Source organism: Bos indicus, chromosome 19 (assembly GCF_029378745.1).
Source record: "Bos indicus isolate NIAB-ARS_2022 breed Sahiwal x Tharparkar chromosome 19, NIAB-ARS_B.indTharparkar_mat_pri_1.0, whole genome shotgun sequence".
Classification (NCBI taxonomy): Eukaryota; Metazoa; Chordata; class Mammalia; order Artiodactyla; family Bovidae; genus Bos; species Bos indicus.
Window position 1 is genome coordinate 1,262,200 of NC_091778.1, and position 24,118 is coordinate 1,286,317.

Genomic DNA, 24,118 nt, shown 5'->3' on the forward strand with positions numbered 1-24,118 from the left:
GAGTTTTTACTTAACTATTGAGAATTTATCATAAAAATAATGTAGCAAAACTTTGAAGGTTTGAATAAATACTTAAATACCTCATCAGATTTTTTAAGAGATACACTTTAAAGCAATATTATATTTTACAAATAACTTTCATTATAAATGAAAACAAATTCTACCTCTAAACCCTAAATATGATTGAGCAGACTTTGAGCACAAATACCGGAAAACAATTATCAGAGACGGTACACTGCATACCTCATATACAGTTCTTGTCACTTTTGTTTGGTTTTGTTTTACAATTGTTTGGGGGTGGCCCTGGGTTGTACTGTGAGGAAAGCTGAGCACCAAAGAATTGATGCTTTTGAACTGTGGTGTTGGAGAAGACTCTTGAGAGTCCCTTGGACTGCAAGGAGATCCAATCAGTCCATTCCACTTTTGTCTGATTTTGTTTTACAATTGTTCAGGGGTGGCCCTGGATGACAACACTGTATTGTATGAGAACTTGGATTCTAAATTACAGTTTGGAATTTCAGCCTCAAAATCCATACTTGCTACCTGTGTAACCTGGATCAAGGATTCAACACTATCTGGATAATGAGATATAATACCATGTAATACATAGCATATTTGTACATGTTCATAGGAGCATTATTCACAATAACCCAAAGGTGGAAACCACCCACATGCTCAAAAAGTAATGAAGTTATAGACAAATTGTGCTATGTACAGACAATAGAATATAAACCAGCTTTCAAAAGGAAGGATGTTCTAATCCATGTTATAACATGGATGAATTTTGAAGACATAAGCTAAGTATAGTCAACCAGACCAAAAAAAAAAAAAAAAAGGAAATATTTTCTGATCTCCCTTTTATGAGATACCCAGAATAGTCATACTGACAGATGCAGCAAGCACATTATGGGTAACCATGGCTTATGGAATTGAGGAGTTAGAGAGTTACTGTGTAATGGGTGTACAGTTTTAGTTTTAGATGATGGTAAGTTTCTGTATTTGGAGAATGGTGATGGAGGCAAAATAATGTGTAAGGTTTCAGTTCACTTCCATTCAGTCGCTCAGTCGTGTCAGACTCTTTGCGATCCCATGAATTGCAGCACGCCAGGCCTCCCTGTCCATCACCAACTCCCGGAGTTCACTCAGACTCACGTCCAATCGAGTCAGTGATGCATTCCAGCCATCTCATCCTCTGTCGTCCCCTTCTCCTCTTGCCCCCAATCCCTCCCAGCATGAAAGTCTTTTCCAATGAGTCAACACTTTGCATGAGGTGGCCAAAGTACTGGAGTTTCAGCTTTATCATCATTCCTTCCAAAGAAATCCCAGGGCTGATATCCTTCAGAATGGACTGGTTGGATTTCCTTGCAGTCCAAGGGACTCTCAAGACTCTTCTCCAACAACAAAGTTCAAAAATATTAGTTCTTTGGTGCTCAGCCATCTTCATAGTTCAACTCTTACATCCATACATGACCACTGGAAAAATCATAGCCTTGACTAGACGGACTTTTGTTGGCAAAGTAATGTCTCGACTTTGGAATATGCTATCTAGGTTGGTCATAACTTTCCTTCCAAGGAGTAACCGTCTTTTAATTTCATGACTGCAGTCACCATTTGAAGTGATTTTGAAGCCCCAAAAAGAAAGTCTGACACTGTTTCCACTGTTTTCCCATCTATTTGCCATGAAGTGAAGGGACTGGATGCCATGATCTTCGTTTTCTGAATGTTGAGTTTTAAGCCAACTTTTTCACTCTCCTCTTTCACCTTCATCAAGAAATTTTTTTAGTTCCTCTTCACTGTCTGCCATAAGGGTGGTGTCATCTGCATATCTGAGGTTTTTGATATTTCTCCCAGCAATCTTGACTCCAGCTTGTGCTTCTTCCAGTCCAGCGTTTCTCATGATGGACTCTGCATAAAAGTTAATAAGCAGGGTGACAATATACAGCCTTGACGAACTCCTTTTCCTATTTGGAACCAGTCTGTTGTTCCATGTCCAGTTCTAACTGTTGCTTCCTGACCTGCATACAGATTTCTTAAGAGGCAGGTCAAGTGGTCTGGTATTCCCATCTCTTTCAGAATTTTCCACAGTTTAATGTGATCCACACAGTCAAAGGCTTTGGCATAGTCAATAAAGCAGAAATAGATGTTTTTCTGGAACTCTCTTGCTTTTTCCATGATCCAGTGGATGTTGGCAATTTTATCTCTGGTTCCTCTGCCTTTTGTAAAACCAGCTTGAACATCTGGAAGTTCACGGTTCATGTATTGCTGAAGCCTGGCTTGGAGAATTTTGAGCATTACTTTACTAGCATGTGAGATGAGTGAAATTGTGCGGTAGTTTGAGTATTCTTTGACATTGCCTTTCTTTGGGATTGGAAAGAAAACTGACCTTTTCAGTCCTGTGACCACTGCTGAGTTTTCCAAATGTGCTGTCATATTGAGTGCAGCACTTTCACAGCATCATCTTTTAGGATTTGAAATAGCTCAACTGGAATTCCATCACCTCCACTAGCTTTGTTCGTAGTGATGCTTTCTAAGGCCCACTTGACTTCACATTCCAGGATGTCTGGCTCTAGGTAAGTGATCACATCATCGTGATTATCTGGGTCGTGAAGATCTTTTTTGTACAGTTCTTCTGTGTATTCTTTCCACCTCTTCTTAATATCTTCTGCTTCTGTTAGATCCACACCATTTCTGTCCTTTATCAAGCCTGTCTTTGCATGAAATGTTCCCTTGGTATCTCTAATTTTTTTTGAAGAGATCTCTAGTCTTTCCCATTCTGTAGTTTCCCTCTATTTCTTTGCATGGATCGCTGAGGAAGGCTTTCTTATCTCTTCTTGGTTTTCTTTGGAACTCTTTACTCAGATGCTTATATCTTTCCTTTTCTCCTTTGCTTTTTGCTTCTCTTCTTTTCACAGCTATTTGTAAGGCCTCCTCAGACAGCCATTTTGCTTTTTTGCATTTCTTTTCCATGGGGATGGTCTTGATCCCTGTCTCTTGTTCAATGTCACGAACCTCATTCCATAGTTCATCAGGCACCCTATCTATCAGATCTAGGCCCTTAAATCTATTTCTCACTTCCACTGTATAATCATAAGGGATTTGATTTAGGTCATACCTGAATGGTCTAGTGCTTTTCCCTACTTTCTTCAATTTCAGTCTGAATTTGGTAATAAGGAGTTCATGATCTGAGCCACAGTCAGCTCCTGGTCTTGTTTTTGTTGACTGCATAGAGCTTCTCCATCTTTGGCCGCAAAGAACATAATCAATCTGATTTAGGTGTTGACAATCTGGTGATGTCCATGTGTAGAGTATTCTCTTGTGTTGTTGGAAGAGGGTGTTTGCTATGACCAGTGCATTTTCTTGGCAAAACTCTATTAGTCTTTGTCCTGCTTCATTCCATATTCCAAGGCCAAATTTGCCTGTACTCCAGGTGTTTCTTGACTTCCTACTTGTGCATTCCAGTCCCCTGTAATGAAAAGGACATATTTTAGCGGTGTTAGTTCTAAAAATTCTTGTTGGTCTTCATAGAACCGTTCAACTTCAGTTTCTTCAGAATTACTGGTTGGGGCATAGACTTCGATTACTGTGATTTTGAATGGTTTGCCTTGGAAACGAACAGAGATCACTTTGTCATTTTTGAGATTGTACCCAAGTACTGCATTTCAGACTCTTTTGTTGACCATGATGGCTACTCCATTTCTTCTGAGGGATTCCTGTCCGCAGTAGTAGATATAATAGTCATCTGAGTTAAATTCACCCATTCCCGTCCATTTCAGTTCGCTGATTCCTAGAATGTCAACATTCACTCTTGCCATCTCTTGTTTGACCACTTCCAATTTGCCTTGATTCACGGACCTGACATTCCAGATTCCTATGCAATATTGCTCTTTACAGCATTGGACCTTGCTTCTATCACCAGTCACATCCACAACTAGGTATTGTTTTTGCTTTGGCTCCATCCCTTCATTCTTTCTGGAGTTATTTCTCCACTGATCTCCAGTAGCGTATTGGGCACCTACTGACCTGGGGAGTTCCTCTTTCAGTAGCCTATCATTTTGCCTTTTCTACTCTTCATGGGATTCTCAAAACAAGAATACTGAAGTGGTTTGCCAATTCCTTTTCCAGTGGATCACATTCTGTCAGACCTCTCCACCATGACCACCACCCCTCCTTCTTGGGTGGCCCCACAGGCATGGCTTAGTTTCATTGAGTTAGACAAGGCTGTGGTGCTAGTGTGATTAGATTGACTAGTTTTCTCTGAGTATGGTTTCAGTGTGTCTGCCCTCTGATGCCCTCTTGCAACACCTACCATCTTACTTGGGTTTCTCTTACCCTGGGCGTGGAGTATCTCTTCACGGTTGCTCCAGCAAAGGGCAGCAGCTTCTCCTTACCTTGGATGAGGGGTATCTCCTCACTGCTTCCCTTTTTGCTCTTCAATGTGGAATAGCTCTAGGCCCTCCTGTGCCCGCGCAGCCACTGCTCCTTGGATGTGGGTTTGGTCTTCCCGGTTGCTGCTCCTGGCCTTGGGCGTGGGGTTGGTCCTCCTGGCTGCTGCCTCTGGCCTCAAGCGTGGGGGCGTGGGTAGCTCCTCCCGACCGACCCCCCTCACCTCGGACTTGGGTAGCTCTTCTCCGCCATTCCTGCGCCATCGCAGCCTGGCACTCTCGGCCGCTGCCCCTGATATCAGACGTGGGGTAACTCCTCTTGGGCACCACCTTTCGTGCATGGGGTCCTCCCAGCTTCTGCTCCTTACCTCGGACATGGGGTAACTCCTCTCAGCTGCGCTCAAGTGCACCGGTCGCAGCCGCCCGCGCTCAAGGTTTACTTTACCACAATAAAAATTTATTAATGAATAAAATAGAGCCAGCATATTTAAAGAAATCATGGATGAGATAATGATTTATAAAGAGCTATATTAATCTATTATCTTAAATGTTGACACTTTAAAATTCAAAATTATATTAAATTCTCTAAATTACATAAAGCACTTTTTAAAAAGTTATAATCAAGACCATTTCCAGGTTATATTATATTGCCATGTTTTGTTATGTGTTTTCTCTATTTCTCTATGCCAAAATAGAGAAATCAAATATTTGTAAAACAAAATATTGGATAAATATATTGTCACTATTCTTAATTCAATAATATTTTGCAAAATGGAAAAAATGTAAGTAGCTTATTATTCCAGGAGCTCCTGGCATAAAAAGCTTGAGATCATCCTTTAAAATCTGCTTCTGAAGAAACATACTTAATTCATTCCAAATAACTTTAATTTCCCTATTCTTATAGCAGAGAAGAATTTTTGTGAATGTGTTACCTGGGTTTCTTATTTCCTCTTCTGTCATTTGTTCCAATTCCAGACTTCTCCAATTCTGTCTTTGGTCCTTGAAGATGAAATTTAGTTCAATTAAGATAAGTCAGAATTGCCACCACATCCACCCTGCTGTGACCACAGAACAAAGATCAGGGCACACTTAGTCCCTGCAGCTGGAAGTGCTTGGGCACACAGATATATCTCTCTGCCTGTACAAAGCAGGAGCATCTTCAATGCTTTTAAACACTTCACAGTTCAGATTGGAAAATTATCCAGAGTTGGCTTCAAGAATCCACAGTTAATGTGGGTGATAAGTAATCAAATTTGAAAGATTTTATTGAAAATGTATTTCAGTATCAAATTCAAAACTTCACTATTATGTTCAACTAACCCGCTTAATTGAACAAACATTTAATAATACTTTTAGTCAATAATGTGATGACCCAGAGGGATGGTAAAGGGAGGGAGGTGGGAGGGGGGTTCAGGATGGGGAAAACGTGTACGTCCGTGGTGTATTCATGTTGATGTATGGCAAAACTAATACAATATTGTAAAGTAATTAACCTCCAATCAAAATAAATAATTTTTCTATTGATTTTTTAAATTTATTTATTTTAATTAGAGACTAAGTACTTTACAATATTGTATCGGTTTTGCCATACGTCAACATGAATCCACCATGGGTGTACACGTGCTCCCAATCCTGAACCCCCCTCCCAGCTCCCTCCTCATACCATCCCTCTGGGTCATCCCAGTTCACCAGCCCCAAGCATCCTGTATCATGCATCAAACCTGGACTGGCAACTCATTTCATATATGATATTATACATGCTTCAATGCCATTCTCACAAATCATCCCCCCTCCCTCTCCCACAGAGTCCAAAAGACTGTTCTATACATCTGTGTCTCTTTTGCTGTCTCACATACAGGTTATCGTTACCATCTTTCTAAATTCTATATATATGTGTTAGTATACTGTATTGGTGTTTTTCTTTCTGGTTTACTTCACTCTGTATAATCGGCTCCAGGTTCAACCACCTCATTAGAATTTATTCAAATGCATTCTTTTTAATGACTGAGTAATACTCCATTGTGTATATGTACCACAGCTTTCTTATCCATTCATCTGCTGATGGACATCTAGGTTGCTTCCATGTCCTGGCTATTATAAAGAGTCCTGTGATGACCATTGGGGTATATGTGTCTCAATTCTGGTTTCCTCAGTGTGTATGCCCAGCAATGGGATTTCTGGGTCATAGGGCATTTCTATTTCCAGTTTTTTAAATTAAAAAAAAAAAATAATGTGAAGAGCTGGATAATTAAAGAAATGGGCTTGATTTTGGATTTTTCTAAATCATTTGCATGACTATTTCAATATGATTCATATCTACTAACGTAATGGATTATATTTTACATCTTGGCAGTAACATTAATACCCAAGGAGAAGTCTTCACCCAGATAAAGGAAGATATGAGTGGGCATTTAACACTTCACTGAGCTGTTAAAATACTTAGTTCCCAAGCTGCTGGTTCAAGATAAAATTCACCTAGGAATCATGCTCCAGAGAATTGAGAGATCCTTCCAGTGTGTGGTATATTTTCAGAGGCTTCCCCTGGCTAATCACCTTAGGAGAATCATTCTAGTAACAAATAGTAACTTATTAATAGCAAATATATACATTTATGCAAACAACCATTTATTTTCGACTAATCAGTATATATTTGCAATTCTCAAATGCAGGATGGCACTAGAGTGAAGTTAAAAAGATTGTCTTGTGTATAGCAGACATATGTAATGAGATTATTGCTAATTTCATTTAATTTAGATAACATTTGCATACAATATTCAGATTTAGAACAAATCTATAAATTAGTTTCCATTTAACTTAGATAACATCTGTATACAAAATTCAAACTCAGAACTTTTGTCTAAAGGAATCTTTCTTAAAAAGAAATAGAGAAACAGGTACTTAGGACTTTTAATTTGAAAGTGACTATTATAAAGTAACATAAAAAAGAAAACATAGAAACTCAATCTAGATGTGATTAATATAGCTGTGGCAGGTTCTTATAAGCTTAAATATAATTAATATATGCAGCACAACTGAGGTACTGGGAATATACAAATGTCAAATTAACTCTAAATAAAAGATATAAACATCAACTTTCAAGATGATTACCTCTGGAGCTTATGGTTCAAACTGAGGACAGTGGAGGAATCCTGAAATGGATATAGAGAAGAGGAAGGTGAAAATCACAGGGAAAATAGAGTGCAGAGATAATTAAATGTGAAAGAGTCACTCACACTAATTTTAAATCACTAAAGAAAAAGATCTGTGATGTGGCAAATCAGTGTACAGAGAAAGAACTTGAAAATATGTAGCATATAAGATGATATTTTCAAAAGGCATCATTTCTAGGGGTGATAAGGATAAATAGACATAGAAGGTGCTCTTTGGAGACTTGGTGCTAACGTAATAAAAGGAAGTGTGCTTAATCATTCAGTCATGTCCGACTCTTTGTGACCCATTTGGACTGTAGCCCGCCAGATACCTCTATCCATGAGAATTCTCCAGGCAAGAATACTGGAATGGGTCGCCATCCCCTTCTCCAGGGATCTGCCCAACCCAGGGCAGACCTTACGGAAATAAATAATGACAAAAACTAAAGATACATCACTTTTCCAACAAGCTTGACTCTATGTCAGAGATTGGAGGGCTTCCATTGTTAACTATTTTGCATGTGCTGCCTTGAGTATTTGCATCTCCACACACATATAGCTAAATATCACTCTTTGTGGGTCATAAGGACATTAGATAAAGAATCATTAAATGTTTCTCTGGACCAGCTTGGGATCTTATTATGTGCTGAGTCTCACCCCAAATTGGTGTTTTTCAACTTACCTAATAAATGGATGAAATCCAGCAACTCTAAATATTACCTACAATACATCTAAGTTTAAAGAACACCTGAGCCTAGGTACATAAAATATATTTAAGCATCTGGTTATTTTCTTACCAGTAAGTAACAAAATATAAAGACCTTATCCATCATTTAGAAAAGCTATTTTATATGATCCAGAATACAGTGAACTAATTATGACTCAGAGCTGGAGACATAGTATATGCATAGGTATAATTCTCTATGATTTTTCCTGTGGAATGCAAAGAGCTACTCATGCTTTTTTTCTTATGTGAATGACGTAAAAGAATTTGCTTGATCATGTCAATGAAGCAGAATTTATATGTTCCAATAAAAGTAAGACACTGGAAATGTAAATGCCATAGTGACTCAAAATCTGTGATAATCTGTGATAATTCCCTATAAGCTACATTTATACTCAAACTAGAAAATTAAATATAAATAGAGTGATAGTATGTGTCACCTGAAGAAGCAAGAATGTTTGTTTTGTAATAAGCATTTCAATACAAACCACCAGAAGAGTTAGAAAGATATAAAATACATGTGTTTAAAAGCATTAGAGAACTAGCAAGGGGTCCATTTATTGTGGGGCCATTACTTTGAAAAGAAGCCAGAGTTAAACCCTGAATTTAAGGTCCTCTTTAGCCCACTAAAGATATGGGCTTATTTTAAAAACCACACAAGAAAGCCTGACAAGGGTGAGTTGAAGTTCATACAAATGCCTTTTTCTTGGGACAGTAAATGGAATTCAAGGTGTGTCAGTAAGAATAGGACTTTGAAAACATCCTTTTTTTTTTTTTTTTTTTAAGTCTTTTGTTCTGTTGCCATAGAACAAAAATAGATCCAGGAGACAGATCCAAAAGCTCCTACTGTGATTTATGTCAAAGTGTGTCCTGCCTGTGATTTCCTCTAGGAATTTTGCAGTGTTTAGTCTTACATTGGAGAAGGCGATGGCACCCCACTCCAGTACTCTTGCCTGGAAAATCCCATGGATGGGGGAGCCTGGTAGGTTGCAGTCCATGAGGTCGCGAAAAGTCAGACACGACTGAGTGACTTCCTTTCACTTTTCGCTTTCATGCACTGGAGAAGGAAATGGCAATCTACTCCAGTGTTCTTGCCTGGAGAATCCCAGGGACGGGAGAGCCTGGTGGGCTGCCATCTATGGGATCACACAGAGTCGGACACAACTGAAGTGACTTAGCAGTAGCAGCAGCAGTCTTACATCTAGATCTTTAATCCATTTGGGGGCTATTTTCTGTATGGTGTAAGAGAATGTTGTTGAAGAGACTCTCTTTTCTCCATTGTATTGGAGAATGCCTCTTTAGAGACAGCCATGCAAAATTATGGAGGAAATACTTCCACTAGACCACTGAGTTAGGGAATGTGACATTTGTGAGAAGAGTTAGGGAATGTGACATTTGTGAGAAGTAACATGAGTTGGAGTATTGTAGTCAGAGAAGCTCTGATTTATAAACAGTTATGTAACAATGAAAGATGACCTAACATTCTCTGCTTGCAGAAAGGAAGAATGCAGGTATCTCCCACTTTACTAAAGTTCACATTAGTCAATCCCTTTTATGAAGACCTACATTAGAACTTATTTTCACTATAAGGAAAGAAATAAGAAGGGATTTTTGTTTTTAAAAATATCTGTTACAATACTAATGTTGGACTTTTGTAAAACTGCAGAGGCATAAATTTGTCATTCAAAATGAAGAAAAAACTTGTAGTGCAGAAATACATGGCAACAAGTCAGAGAAAACTACAACACATTGACACCACCTTCTTGAACGACAAAGTGAATCATTAAGAATGCAGAAAATTTCTCATCTATAGACCTAAACATACCACAGAAAATCCTGTCTCTTTTGCAAGAAACTAAGACTGATCTTTAAAGACATTGGTTGGATATTTGTAGCTGAAATTTTATAAAGGAGACACATTGTAGTGTAATAGTTCCTGACACACTTGAAAGGGAAGCACGTGGGTTGCTGTTCAGTGGCTAAATTGTGTCCAACTTGGTGACTCCATGGACTGCAGTATGACATGCTTCCCTGTCCTTCACTATCTCCCACAGTTTGCTCAAACTCTTGTTCATTGAGTTAGTGATGCCATCCAACCATCTCATCCTCTGCCATCCTCTTCTCCTCCTGCCCTCAGGCTTTCCCAGCAGCAAGGTGTTTTCCAGGGAGCTTCAGTTTCAGCATCAGACCTTTCAATGAATATTCAGTGTTGATTTCTTTTAGGATTGACAGGCTTGACCTCTTTGTAGTCCAAGGCAATTTCAAGAGTCTTTTCTCCAGCACTACAGTTCAAAAGCATCAATTCTTCAGTGCACAGTTTCATAGAGCCCTTCTTCTAAGCAAACATGAGAGAGTGGGCACTGGTGTACTTTCCACTTTTTATTAGGACATCAATTGTATATGATTAGATCCTTACTTTTGTGATCTCAAGATGTACCAACTGTTCTAATCCCCATTGTTCAATGCTCTCCAGCCTGTGTATCAAGTATATGAGTAAAGAAACTTGTTTAGATGACTTCAGCCTCTGCCAATTTCTAACTAAAACCTCATGAAAGATGCTGAGACTGAAGTAGCAGATTGATCTGGTCAAATTCCAGACCCACTGAAAACATCTGAAACAATAAAGTGTTACTGCTTTAAACCACTCAATTTAGGAGTGATGTTTTATATGATAATGATATCTGAAATGCTGCAGTATTTTAAGCACTATAGTACTGGCTCATGGATATTAATTGAACAACACGGACAGCTAAGAGATAGAATAATGTGCATGTATATATGTATGAAGTTAGTGGTGTTGCAAGGTAGTCAGGAAAATAATTCGTATTCAATAAATGTACTGGCAAGATTTATTTATCCTTATGCTAAGAAAGAAAAGTATATATCCATCGCACACCATATCTGAAATGTATATACTATGTGACTTTAAAGACATAAATATGAAAAAAAAAAACTTAAACATATTTTTGGAAAAAAATTCTTTTTTTTGTATTAAGAGCAAGTAAGGACTTGAGAAGTACATGCAAAGATTTTTATCTTGAGTCCAGCTTTCTTATCTGTATCTTCCTCACTCTGTTTGAGCATGGTCAAATCCATGTGTCAGTTCCCTCAAATATGGTCATTTTTGAAGTGGTTAATTCACTCTCTTAGATTCCTTTCGAATTAAAAGGTCTAGTGCACTTCTTATTTCTTTCACTGAGGAATAAATGAAATTATATAACTGGCATTAGTTCAATATGTGTCAATAATTGGAGGTATTAACATCGCTAAGTACACTAAGTAAATGCAGTTACAAATTGATAAAAGGATAAAGGCAGATTGAATACCTTAGTATTAAGTTGTGGGTGAATTCTAAGAACAGTATAATGAACCTTAAGGAACTTTAAAGAATGATCGTTGTGAGACCTCCCTAGTGGTCCAGTGATTAAGAATTCACCTTCTAATGCAAGGAATGTGGGTTTGATCCCACATGATACAGGGCAACTAAGCCTGAAAGTACTGAGCCTGCACAATGGAGCCTGTGTGCTATGTCTCTTCAGCCGTGTCCATCTTTTTGTGACTCTATGGACTGTAGCCCACCAGGCTCCCCTGTCCATGTATTCTCTAGGCAAGAATACTGGAATATGTTGCCATTTCCTTCTCCAGAGGATCTTTCTGATCTAGGGATCAACCCAAGTTTTATGTCTTCTGCATTGGCAGGCATGAGCCTAGGTGCCCCAATTAAAGAAACTCATGGGGCTGCAACAAGGGAAGCCCACACACTGCAATGAAGAGGCCACACACCACAAATGAAGGCCCAGCTCAGCCAAAAGAAAAATAAAAATAATGATGTTTGTTATACAGAATCTTATCCCCCAAACTATCAAAGAATCAAAGAGCTACAGAGAATTGGGAAGACATCCATTATGAGATTTAAAAATCTGTACCCAGATATAGAAAGACCGGAATCAAATGTGATATGAATGATGTAAAATTATGTTTTAATTATCAGATGGCAGTTGATCTAGATGCACAGAATACAGATGAAACTTTGATATTTTCAGCCCAAAACTTGTATTGAATGAACAAAAATTCACCATATACTACTGTTATAATATACAGTTGACAAAGTTCATTTCTCATGGCTTTATCCCTTCAATGAATATGGTCTGTGAAATTTTCAGTAATTTTATTGTTAGATTAACCTATTTAACAAGCTGAATTTTTATTTTTTATTCTTTTTAAATTTTATTTTATTTTTAAACTTTACATAATTGTATTAGTTTTGCCAAATATCAAAATGAATCCGCCATAGGTATACATGTGTTCCCCAACCTGAACCCTCCTCCCTCCTCCCTCCCCATACCATCCCTCTGGGTAGTCCCAGTGCACTAGCCCCAAGTATCCAGTATCATGCATCAAACCTGGACTGGCAACTCATTTCTTACATGATATTTTACATGTTTCAGTGTCATTCTCCCAAATCATCCCACCCTCTCCCTCTCCCACAGAGTCCATAAGACTGTTCTATACATCAGTGTCTCTTTTGCTGTCTCGTACACAGGGTTATTGTTACCATCTTTCTAAATTCCATATATATGCATTAGTATACTGTATTGGTGTTTTTCCTTCTGGCTTACTTCACTCTGTATAATAGGCTCCAGTTTCATCCACCTCATTAGAACTGATTCAAATGAATTCTTTTTAATGGCTGAGTAATACTCCATTGTGTATAGGTACCATAGCTTCCTTATCCATTCATCTGCTGATGGACATCTAGGTTGCTTCCATGTCCTGGCTATTATAAACAGTGCTGCGATGAACATTGGGGTACACGTGTCTCCTTCCCTTCTGGTTTCCTCAGTGTGTATGTCCAGCAGTAGGATTGCTGGATCATAAAGTAGTTTTATTTCCAGTTTTTTAAGGAATCTCCACACTATTCTCCATAGTGGCTGTACTAGTTTGCATTCCCACCAACAGTGTAAGAGGGTTCCCTTTTCTCCACACCCTCTCCAGCATTTATTATTTGTAGACTTTTGGATCTCAGCCATTCTGACTGGTGTGAAATGGTACCTCATAGTGGTTTTGATTTGCATTTCTCTGATAATGAGTGATGTTAAGCATCTTTTCATGTGTTTGTTAGCCATCTGTATGTCTTCTTTGGAGAAATGTCTATTTAGCTCTTTGGCCCATTTTTTGATTGGGTCGTTTATTTTTCTGGAGTTGAGCTGTAGGAGTTGCTTGTATATTTTTGAGATTAGTTGTTTGTCCGTTGCTTCATTTGCTATTATTTTCTCCCATTCTGAAGGCTGTCTTTTCACCTTGCTAATAGTTTCCTTTGTTGTGCAGAAGCTTTTAAGTTTAATTAGGTCCCATTTGTTTATTTTTGCTTTTATTTCCAATATTCTGGGAAGTGGGTCATAGAGGATCCTGCTGTGATGTATGTCAGAGAGTGTTTTGCCTATGTTCTACTCTAGGAGTTTTATAGTTTCTGGTCTTACGTTTAGATCTGTAATCCATTTTTAGTTTATTTTTGTGTATGGTGTTAGAAAGTGTTCTAGTTTCATTCTTTTACAAGTGGTTGACCAGATTTCCTAGCACCACTTGTTAAAGAGATTGTCTTTAATCCATTGTATATTCTTGCCTCCTTTGTCAAAGATAAGGTGTCCATATGTGCATGGATTTATCTCTGGGCTTTCTATTTTGTTCCATTGATCTATATTTCTGTCACTTTTTTTCTCAAGCGCACATGGAACCTTCTCCAGGATAGATCACATCCTGGGCCATAAAGCTAGCCTTGGTAGATTCAAAAAAATAGAAATCATTCCAAGCATCTTTTCTGACCACAATGCAGTAAGATTAGATCTCAATTACAGGAGAAAAACTATTAAAAATTCCAACATATGGAGGCTGAACAACACGCTGCTGAATAATCAACAAATCACAGAAGAAATCAAAAAAGAAATCAAAATTTGCATAGAAACGAATGAAAATGAAAACACAACAACCCAAAACCTGTGGGACATGGTAAAAGCAGTCCTAAGGGGAAAGTTCATAGCAATACAGGCACACCTCAAGAAACAAGAAAAAAGTCAAATAAATAACCTAACGCTACACCTAAAGCAACTAGAAAAGGAAGAAATGAAGAACCCCAGGGTTAGTAGAAAGAAAGAAATCTTAAAAATTAGAGCAGAAATAAATGCAAAAGAAACAAAAGAGACCATAGCAAAAGTCAACAAAACCAAAAGCTGGTTCTTTGAAAGGATAAATAAAATTGACAAACCATTAGCCAGACTCATCAAGAAACAAAGGGAGAAAAATCAAATCAATAAAATTAGAAACGAAAATGGAGAGATCACAACAGACAACACAGAAATACAAAGGATCATAAGAGACTACTATCAACAAGTATATGCCAATAAAATGGACAACGTGGAAGAAATGGACAAATTCTTAGAGAAGTACAACTTTCCTAAACTGGACCAGGAAGAAATAGAAAACCTTAACAGACCCATCACAAGCAGGGAAATTGAAACTGTAATCAAAAATCTTCCAGCAAACAAAAGCCCAGCTCCAGATGGCTGCACAGCTGGATTCTACCCAAAATTTAGAGAAGAGCTAACACCTATCCTGCTCAAACTCTTCCAGAAAATTGCAGAGGAAGGTAAACTTCCAAACTCATTCTATGAGGCCACCATCACCCTAATACCAAAACCTGACAAAGATCCCACAAAAAAAAGAAAACTACAGGCCAATATCACTGATGAACATAGATGCAAAAATCCTTAACAAAATTCTAGCAATCAGAATCCAAAAACACATTAAAAAGATCATACACCATGACCAAGTGGGCTTTTATCCCAGGGATGCAAGGATTCTTCAATATCCGCAAATCAATCAGTGTAATACACCACATTAACAAATTGAAAAATAAAAGCCATATGATTATCTCAATAGACGCAGAGAAAGCCTTTGACAAAATTCAACATCCATTTATGATAAAAACTCTCCAGAAAGCAGGAATAGAAGGAACATACCTCAACATAATAAAAGCTATATATGACAAACCCACAGCAAACATTATCCTCAATGGTGAAGAATTGAAAGCATTTCAGGGGTGGAGGGAGGTGCCGCCAGAGCCCAGCCCCCCAGGCCAGTGGACAGTGCCCGCGGGCCTCCCAGGATGCTTTGCACAGACTCTGGTGAACTGATGCCGCTGGCCCCCAGCCTCGCTCTCCTCCAGCCCTGTCCTGGCCCAGCGGGGGCAGGCCGAGTCGCAGTAAATTATTTCATGGTCTTGAAAAAAAAAAAAAAAGTTGTTCCTCTTGTTCCTCTAAAGTCAGGAACAAGACAAGGGTGCCCACTTTCACCATTACTATTCAACATAGTTTTGGAAGTTTTGGCCACAGCAATCAGAGCAGAAAAAGAAATAAAAGGAATCCAAATTGGAAAAGAAGAAGTAAAACTCTCACTATTTGCAGATGACATGATCCTCTACATAGATAACCCTAAAGACTCCACCAGAAAATTACTAGAAATAATCAATGACTATAGTAAAGTTGCAGGATATAAAATCAACACACAGAAATCCCTTGCATTCCTATACACTAATAATGAGAAAACAGGAAGAGAAATTAAGGAAACAATTTCATTCACCATTGCAACGGAAATAATAAAATACTTAGGAATATATCTACCTAAAGAAACTAAAGACCTATATATAGCAAACTATAAAACACTGGTGAAAGAAATCAAAGAGGACACTAATAGATGGAGAAATATACCATGTTCATGGATTGGAAGAATCAGTACAGTGAAAATGAGTATACTACCCAAAGCAATTTATAGATTCAATGCAATCCCTATCAAGCTACCAACAGTATTCTCCACAGAGCTAGAACAAATAATTTCACAATTTGTATGGAAATACAAAAAACCTCGAATAGCCAAAGCGATCTTGAGAAAGAAGAATCGAACTGGAGGAATCAACCTACCTGACTTCAGGCTCTACTACAAACCCACAGTTATCAAGACAGTATGCTACTGGCACAAGCTGAATTTTTAATTTGAAATTTCACACTCTCTAATAGTGAATACATTCTACTAGGTCATATTTCTTTGTACTAGGATGGTACAGTAACCCACAAATAAGAATGTGAAATAGACACAAAAAATGTTGTCATTAAAGAATCTTAATATAGTATGATTATGTATATAAGAGATTAAACATATTTGATTCTCTTGGTCTCTCAGGACTGTAAAATATTCCATTTACATAAAGTTTTATTTATATAGCTGTTTCAGAATAAACAGGCTAAATAAAACAAAGGAAATAATCTTCTAAATATAACCACTGAAGGTGAAACTATTCCTTTATTATGTAAAAGAATAACCTTCACATCCTATATGATGGATAACCCCCTCTTCCAACTAAAGTCACATTTTTAATCTAGAGCTTCCTCATGGCATTTTTCATTTCTCAGGGTGTAGATTAATGGGTTCATCATGGGAGTTATGAATATTGAAACAAACATTATGGATTTATCAACGGGAAAGTTGGCATTAGTCCTTGCATACAGAAAGATACAAGGAACAAAGAATAGAACGACAACAGTTATATGAGATGCACAGGTATAGAAGGCTTTGTGATTCCCTTCCAAACCATGAGTCTTCAGGGAGTGTACTATGACCCCATAGGACACTAAGAGGATGAAGAAGACAACAGTGTGAATTGCCCCTTCATTAACTATCATAGAGAGTCCAATGAGGTGGGTATCAGAGCAAGCAAGTTTCAGTAAAGGCTACATGTCACACATGAAGTTGTCAATGATATTGGGGCCACAGAAAGGGAGCTGATAAATAAAGAGCAATTGAACCAGTGAGTGAAGAAAGCTTTTAGTCCAGGCCACCAGCAGCATGAGGACACATACCTTCTGATTCATGATGATCAAATAATGAAGAGGTTTGCAGATGGCTACATATTGGTCATAGGCCATCACCACCAGAAGAATGACTTCAGTACCAGCAGTTAAATGATCTATAAAGACTTGAGTCATACAAGATTGGAAAGAAATAATATTTTTATCATGAGGCAAGTCGGTGATAATTTTGGGAGCAATGGTGGTAGAATAGACAGCATCTATAAATGATAAAGAAGCCAGAAAAAAGTACATGGGGGAATCCAGTGATCGGCTGGCTGTGATGGTCATCATGATAAGCAGATTGCCCATTATCGTCACAATGTAGATGAGTAAGAATGAAACAAATAGAACTTTTTGCATCTCAGGGTTTTGTGTGAGCCCCAGGAGGGCAAACTCAGTCACATTTTTCCTATTTCCATTGTGTTCTGAAGCTGTTGATCAGGTGTCAGAGACTGCAAACCAAAGGGCCAGTAATGAATCTGAGATCACAAGCTTTGTGTCAAATATGTGATGCCTTACTGGACAATTTTCTCCACAGTATCTCACACAGAGTAAATCTTTAGAACATGACACTTTGTAATGTCCTTCCACAGTACTCCATTAATTTTATAAAATTCCTTGCTTCAACTACAGTGATGAAGCTTCAGTGTTCTAGTCGAGGAGTATATATGAGTGGGTGTATCTATGAGTTTATGTACCGAATGAGGAAAAAGATGCTTTCTCTAGAATATCTCCTATCAAAGAAAATATTTTTTTTCATTTTACATATCATTTTTACTCTTTTTTTTCAGCAAAACCAATATAATATTGTAAAGTAATTAACCTCCAATTAAAATAAATAAATTTATATTTAAAAAATAAATAAAAGGAAAAAGAAAAGAAAAAAATTAAATTTATTTATTTTAATTGGACACTAATCACTTTACAATATTGTATTGATTTTGACATGCATCAACATGAATCTGTCACGGGTGTACATATGTTCCCCATCCTGAACCCCCCTCCCCATACCATCCCTCTGGGTCATCCCAGTTCATCAGCCCCAAGCATTCTGTATCATACTTGGACTGGTGATTCGTTTCTTATATGATATTACACATGTTTCAATGCCATTCCCCCAAATCATCCCAGCCTCTCCCTCTCCCACAAGGTCCAAAAGACTGTTCTATACATCTGTGTCTCTTTTGCTATCTTGCATACAGGGTTATCATTTCTTTTTTCCTAAGTGCATTTTGACCTTCTGAAATCTACCAGGAAAACACTCTCATCTCTAATAACTTTATTTACATACTTACATGAATTAATACCTAGTCATGGAGCATAAAATTATGTGCTAAGCCACTCAATCGTGTTCAACCCTTGTGACCCCATAGACTGTAGCCTGCCAGGCTCCTTTGTCCATGGAATCCTCCAGGCAAGAATACTAGAGTGGATTGCTATTTCCTTCTCCAGGATAAAATTACAAGTTGGACTTGTAGTACTTTTCTGTATATTATATTTCCAAAAATCAAGACATAAATCAACCACAAGAGTTGGAGAACAGGCACATTTTTAATGCTCTTCCAATGCTTATTCATACTTATGGTTAGTCACTCAGTTGTGTTCATCTCTTTTGCGACCCCATGGACTGTAGCCCACCAGACTTCTCTGTCCATAGCTTTCTCCAGGCAAGAATATTGGAATGGGTAGTCAGTCTCTTCTCCAGGGGATCTTCCTGACCCAAGGTTTGGACCGGGGTCTCCTGAATTGCAGGTGGATTCTATGAAGTAAAATCCACCAGAGAAGCCCTTGATGCTTTTTAAATTTTACTTAAACTAAATTTCAAAACTCATAAGAGATCAACTGAACAGAGATAAAATATATGAAATCTTACTATTCAAGAAAGTACAAAAAAATAAAATAAAATAAAGAAAGTACAATAAAATCATCATTTTGTTTGAATACATACACACCCAAACACATACATAAACACAAACTAAGTAGAGATGTATTGCAAGCTACTTGGAAGGAAAAAATGAATAATGCATTTTGAAGAGAAAAATGGACATAACAATTTATTATAAGCTATTGGAGGGGGAAAATGAACAGTACAAAAATAAGGGATTGGGTACTATGCAAGCATTTTTACTATTTTTCAAAATTGTTTAGAACTGATTATTGCTAGCCAAGCTCAATGAAGAATGACAAAATAAAGATTTTAGGCTGAATCATTTTATAATGGAAAGAATTTGCTACCAAACATCTAGAAACATCATTTGATTTTGCTAGCTTGGGCTTCCCTGGCAGGACTAGTGTAAAGAATCTGCCTGCAAGTGTAGGAGACATAAGAGACATCAGTTCCATCCCTTGATCGAGAAGATCAAGAGAAAATGTCAACCCACTCTAATATTCTTGCCTGGAGGATCCCATGGACAGAGAAGCCTGGTGGACTATCATTCATAGCGTGGCAATGAGCTGGACATGACCCACTGTTAGAGCATAAGCTGGAGGCACCTTTGGAAAATCACATCCCAACTCCGATTGCTATTGAAAAGGCACCATTATTTCAAGATATGTGAGTTTCCAAATTCTTGTCATTGAAGCCTTTATTATAAATGGCACACTAACATTTTTGCTGGTTCATTCTCTTTATATTAATAATGAGTTAATATATGTTAGTGTGAAGAAGGCTGAGTGCCGAAGAATTGATGCTTTTGAACTGTGGTGTTGGAGAAGACTCTTGAGAGTCCCTTGGACTGCAAGGCGATCTAACCAGTCCATTCTGAAGGAGACCAGCCCTGGGATTTCTTTGGAAGGAATGATGCTAAAGCTGAAACTCCAGTACTTTGGCCACCTCATGCGAAGAGTTGACTCATTGGAAAAGACTCTGATGCTGGGAGGGATTGGGGGCAGGAGGAGGAGGGGACAAGAGAGGATGAGATGGCTGGATGGCATCACTGACCCGATGGACGTGAGTCTGAGTGAACTCCGGGAGTTGGTGATGGACAGGGAGGCCTGGCGTGCTGCGATTCATGGGATCGCAAAGAGTCGGACACGACTGAGTGACTAATCTGATCTGAATATACGTTAGAGGTTATTTATTTATTAAAGTAGCCAATAGTTTAGACTAGTTATTATGTTCAAATGATATGTTATTATTGTTGTTAGTCTATATAAAATACAAAATATTCATTCTCATTTAAGGAAAATAAATTGTCTGTTAGGTCTTTCAGATATGATCCAGGATCAGTTTTTTTTGTGTGTGTAATTGTTTTAAACGTGCTCCATTTCAGTATTTACTTTATAGACTGACATTTTTGAAGTACAGGAGATTTTTATGTTAATTGTGCCTCTGACAAGACAAATTTTACTCAAACATTAGAGGTAGAATAAAAATATAAAGAAGAGAAAATAAGAGAAGATTGAAAAAAGGCAGATAGAAAATGGCAAAGACCATGAGCTGAAAAGAATATGCTTTGAAAGCAGTAAACACCTTACTTTGAAGTCACTGAATGAGTAAGGAGTAGAGGAATTTCAGATTTCCTAACTGTCCATCTGGAGGTGGAATGAGAGGTAACTTCAGCATCAAGATTTATATTATATTTTTGGTCAAAGGAAAATGAGGAAATCAAATTCTGAACTTTAAGATGCAGAAATAAAAGAAACCAGCTGCCTAAAGGAGCTCTGGCTTCAGAGTTTTGGCATTTCATTGTATGTTGTTGTACCTGATTAGTTACCAAAATGTGTCTGATTCTTTGCAACCCCATGGACTATAGCCTGCCAGAACCCTCTGTCCATGGCATTTCTCAGAATGAATATATTGGAGTGAGTTGCCACTTCCTTCTCTAGGTAACCTTCCTAAACCAGGGATTTAATGTAAGTCTCCTGCTTGGCAGGCAGATTCTTTACCATTGTGCCACTTGGGAAGACTTTCACTGTATAGACACATTATTAAATATCTCCACTCACAATGAGGAAGCTACATAAGTATTTGTAATAGAAAATAAATACTCACAGTTCATAGCGGTTGTATGAGCACTAAAGAGATAACTTCCAGGAGGAGACCCTTTGAGGATTTACACTTGAACTTTTGAGCACTTTCAACATTTATGTGTTTATAGCTGATTTTTCATTGTCATCTGTTGGATTTGTTGGGTCAGTAAACATGTCTTACTAATAACTGTATCCCCAGATTCTCACTGTACCTTATCCATTTTAAGTGAGCAATGAATATTTGACTATTAAAATGTTCTTATGAGCATTAGTATTCTAAACTTCATAAAGTATTAATTTGACTCAGAATGATATAAAATTATCAATATTTTACTTGAGTAAAAATAAATTGCTTCAAACATTTGTGAGATTCTTTAAATCTCTTAAATATAATCAGAGAACATACATCTTTATTTTTTTTTTATTTTTTTTTTAATTTAATTTTATTTTATTTTTAATTTATTTTTAATTTTTTTAATTTTTTTTTTAAATTTCAGGTATACACGTGCTCCCCATCCTGAACCCTCCTCCCTCCCCCCTCCCCATACCATCCCCCTGGGCCGTCCCAGCGCACCAGCCCCAAGCATCCAGCATCGTGCACTGAACCTGGACTGGCATCTCGTTTCATACATGACATTTCACATGTTTCAATGCCATTCTCCCAAATCTTCCTACCCTCTCCCTCTCCCACAGAGTCCATAAGACTGTTCTATACATCAGTGTCTCTTTTGCTGTCTCGTATACAGGGTTATCGTTACCATCTTTCTAAATTCCATATATATGCGTTAGTATACTGTATTTATGTTTTTCCTTCTGGCTTACTTCACTCTGTATAATAGGCTCCAGTTTCATCCACCTCATTAGAACTGATTCAAATGTATTCTTTTTAATGGCTGAGTAATACTCCATTGTGTATATGTACCACAGCTTTCTTATCCATTCATCTGCTGATGGACATCTAGGTTGCTTCCATGTCCTGGCTATTATAAACAGTGCTGCGATGAACATTGGGGTACACGTGTCTCTTTCTCTTCTGGTTTCCTCAGTGTGTATGCCCAGCAGTGGGATTGCTGGATCATAAGGCAGTTCTATTTCCAGTTTTTTAAGGAATCTCCACACTGTTCTCCATAGTGGCTGTACTAGTTTGCATTCCCACCAACAGTGTAAGAGGGTTCCCTTTTCTCCACACCCTCTCCAGCATTTATTATTTGTAGACTTTTGGATCGCAGCCATTCTGACTGGTGTGAAATGGTACCTCATAGTGGTTTTGATTTGCATTTCTCTGATAATGAGTGATGTTGAGCATCTTTTCATGTGTTTGTTAGCCATCTGTATGTCTTCTTTGGAGAAATGTCTATTTAGATCTTTGGCCCATTTTTTGATTGGGTCATTTATTTTTCTGGAGTTGAGCTGGAGGAGTTGCTTGTATATTTTTGAGATTAGTTGTTTGTCGGTTGCTTCATTTGCTATTATTTTCTCCCATTCTGAAGGCTGTCTTTTCACCTTGCTAATAGTTTCCTTTGATGTGCAGAAGCTTTTAAGGTTAATTAGGTCCCATTTGTTTATTTTTGCTTTTATTTCCAATATTCTGGGAGGTGGGTCATAGAGGATCCTGCTGTGATGTATGTCAGAGAGTGTTTTGCCTATGTTCTCCTCTAGGAGTTTTATAGTTTCTGGTCTTACATTGAGATCTTTAATCCATTTTGAGTTTATTTTTGTATATGGTGAATGCTCAAAAATGCACATTCATGATACCTCTACCAAAAGGATAAATAAAACAAATTAAGTTGAGCTATGCTATGCCAAATTCAACAGCATACAATGGAAAAAAAAAAAAAAAACATATGCTATGCAAGGCATAAAATTTTGGGAAACACTTTCAATTAGAAGATCTTAGAAATTGCAAGCCCTGAAAATTTGAGTTTCAGTCCAGACCCCTTTGCAACATATGATCACAATCTATACTTTAATATGTTTCTATTTAACTGTCTATATACTAAACCCTGTTTCCAATGCAAGTAATAGTTTTAATTTAGTGATTGACCAGTGACCATAAAAATGATGCAGCAAAAAAATTGAAGGTCTTAATAAACATTTAACCAGTTCATCAGATTTTGTTTAAAAAGATAAATTTTAAAGCAACATCTTTGACAAAGGAGGCAAGAATATACAATGGAGAAAAGACAATCTCTTGAACAAGTGGTGCTGGGAAAACTGGTCGGCAACTTGTAAAAGAATGAAACTAGAACACTTTCTAACACCATACAGAAAAATAAACTCAAAATCGATTAAAGATATAAATGTAAGGACAGAAACTATAAAACTCCTAGAGAAGAACATAGGCAAAACACTCTCTGACATACATCACAGCAGGATCCTCTATAACTCGCCTCCCAGAATGCTGGCAATAAAAGCAAAACTAAACAAATGGGACCTAATTAAAATTAAAACCTTCTTCACAACAAAAGAAACTATAAGCAAGATGAAAAGACAGCCTTCAGAATGGGAGAACATAATAGCAAATGAAGCAACTGACAAACAAATAATATCAAATACATACAAGCAACTCCTGCAGCTCAATTCCAGAAAAACAAACAACCCAATCAAAAATTGGGCCAAATAACTAAATAGACATTTCTCCAAAGAAGACATACAGATGGCTAATAAACATATGAAAAGATGCTCAACATCACTCATTATCAGAGAAATTCAAATCAAAACCACAATGAGATACCATTTTATGCCAGGCAGAATGGCTGCTATGCAAAAGTCTACAAGCAATAAATGCTGGAGAGAGTGTGGAGAAAAGGGAACCCTCTTACACTGTTGGTGGGAATGCAAACTAGTATAGCCACTATGGAGAACAGTGTGAAGATTCCTTAAAAAACTGGAAATAGAACTGCCTTATGACCCAGCAATCCCACTGCTGGGCATACACACTGAGGACACCAGAATTGAAAGAGACATGTGTACCCCAATGTTCATTGCAGC

At 37.6% G+C, this 24,118-nt stretch overlaps 1 pseudogene; it reads right to left on the bottom strand.

The window, feature by feature from the left end:
• Positions 1–16,683: 16,683 nt before the first annotated feature.
• Positions 16,684–21,156, bottom strand: LOC139177702 (olfactory receptor 4A15-like; annotated as a pseudogene).
• Between the last annotated feature and the right edge of the window lie 2,962 nt (positions 21,157–24,118).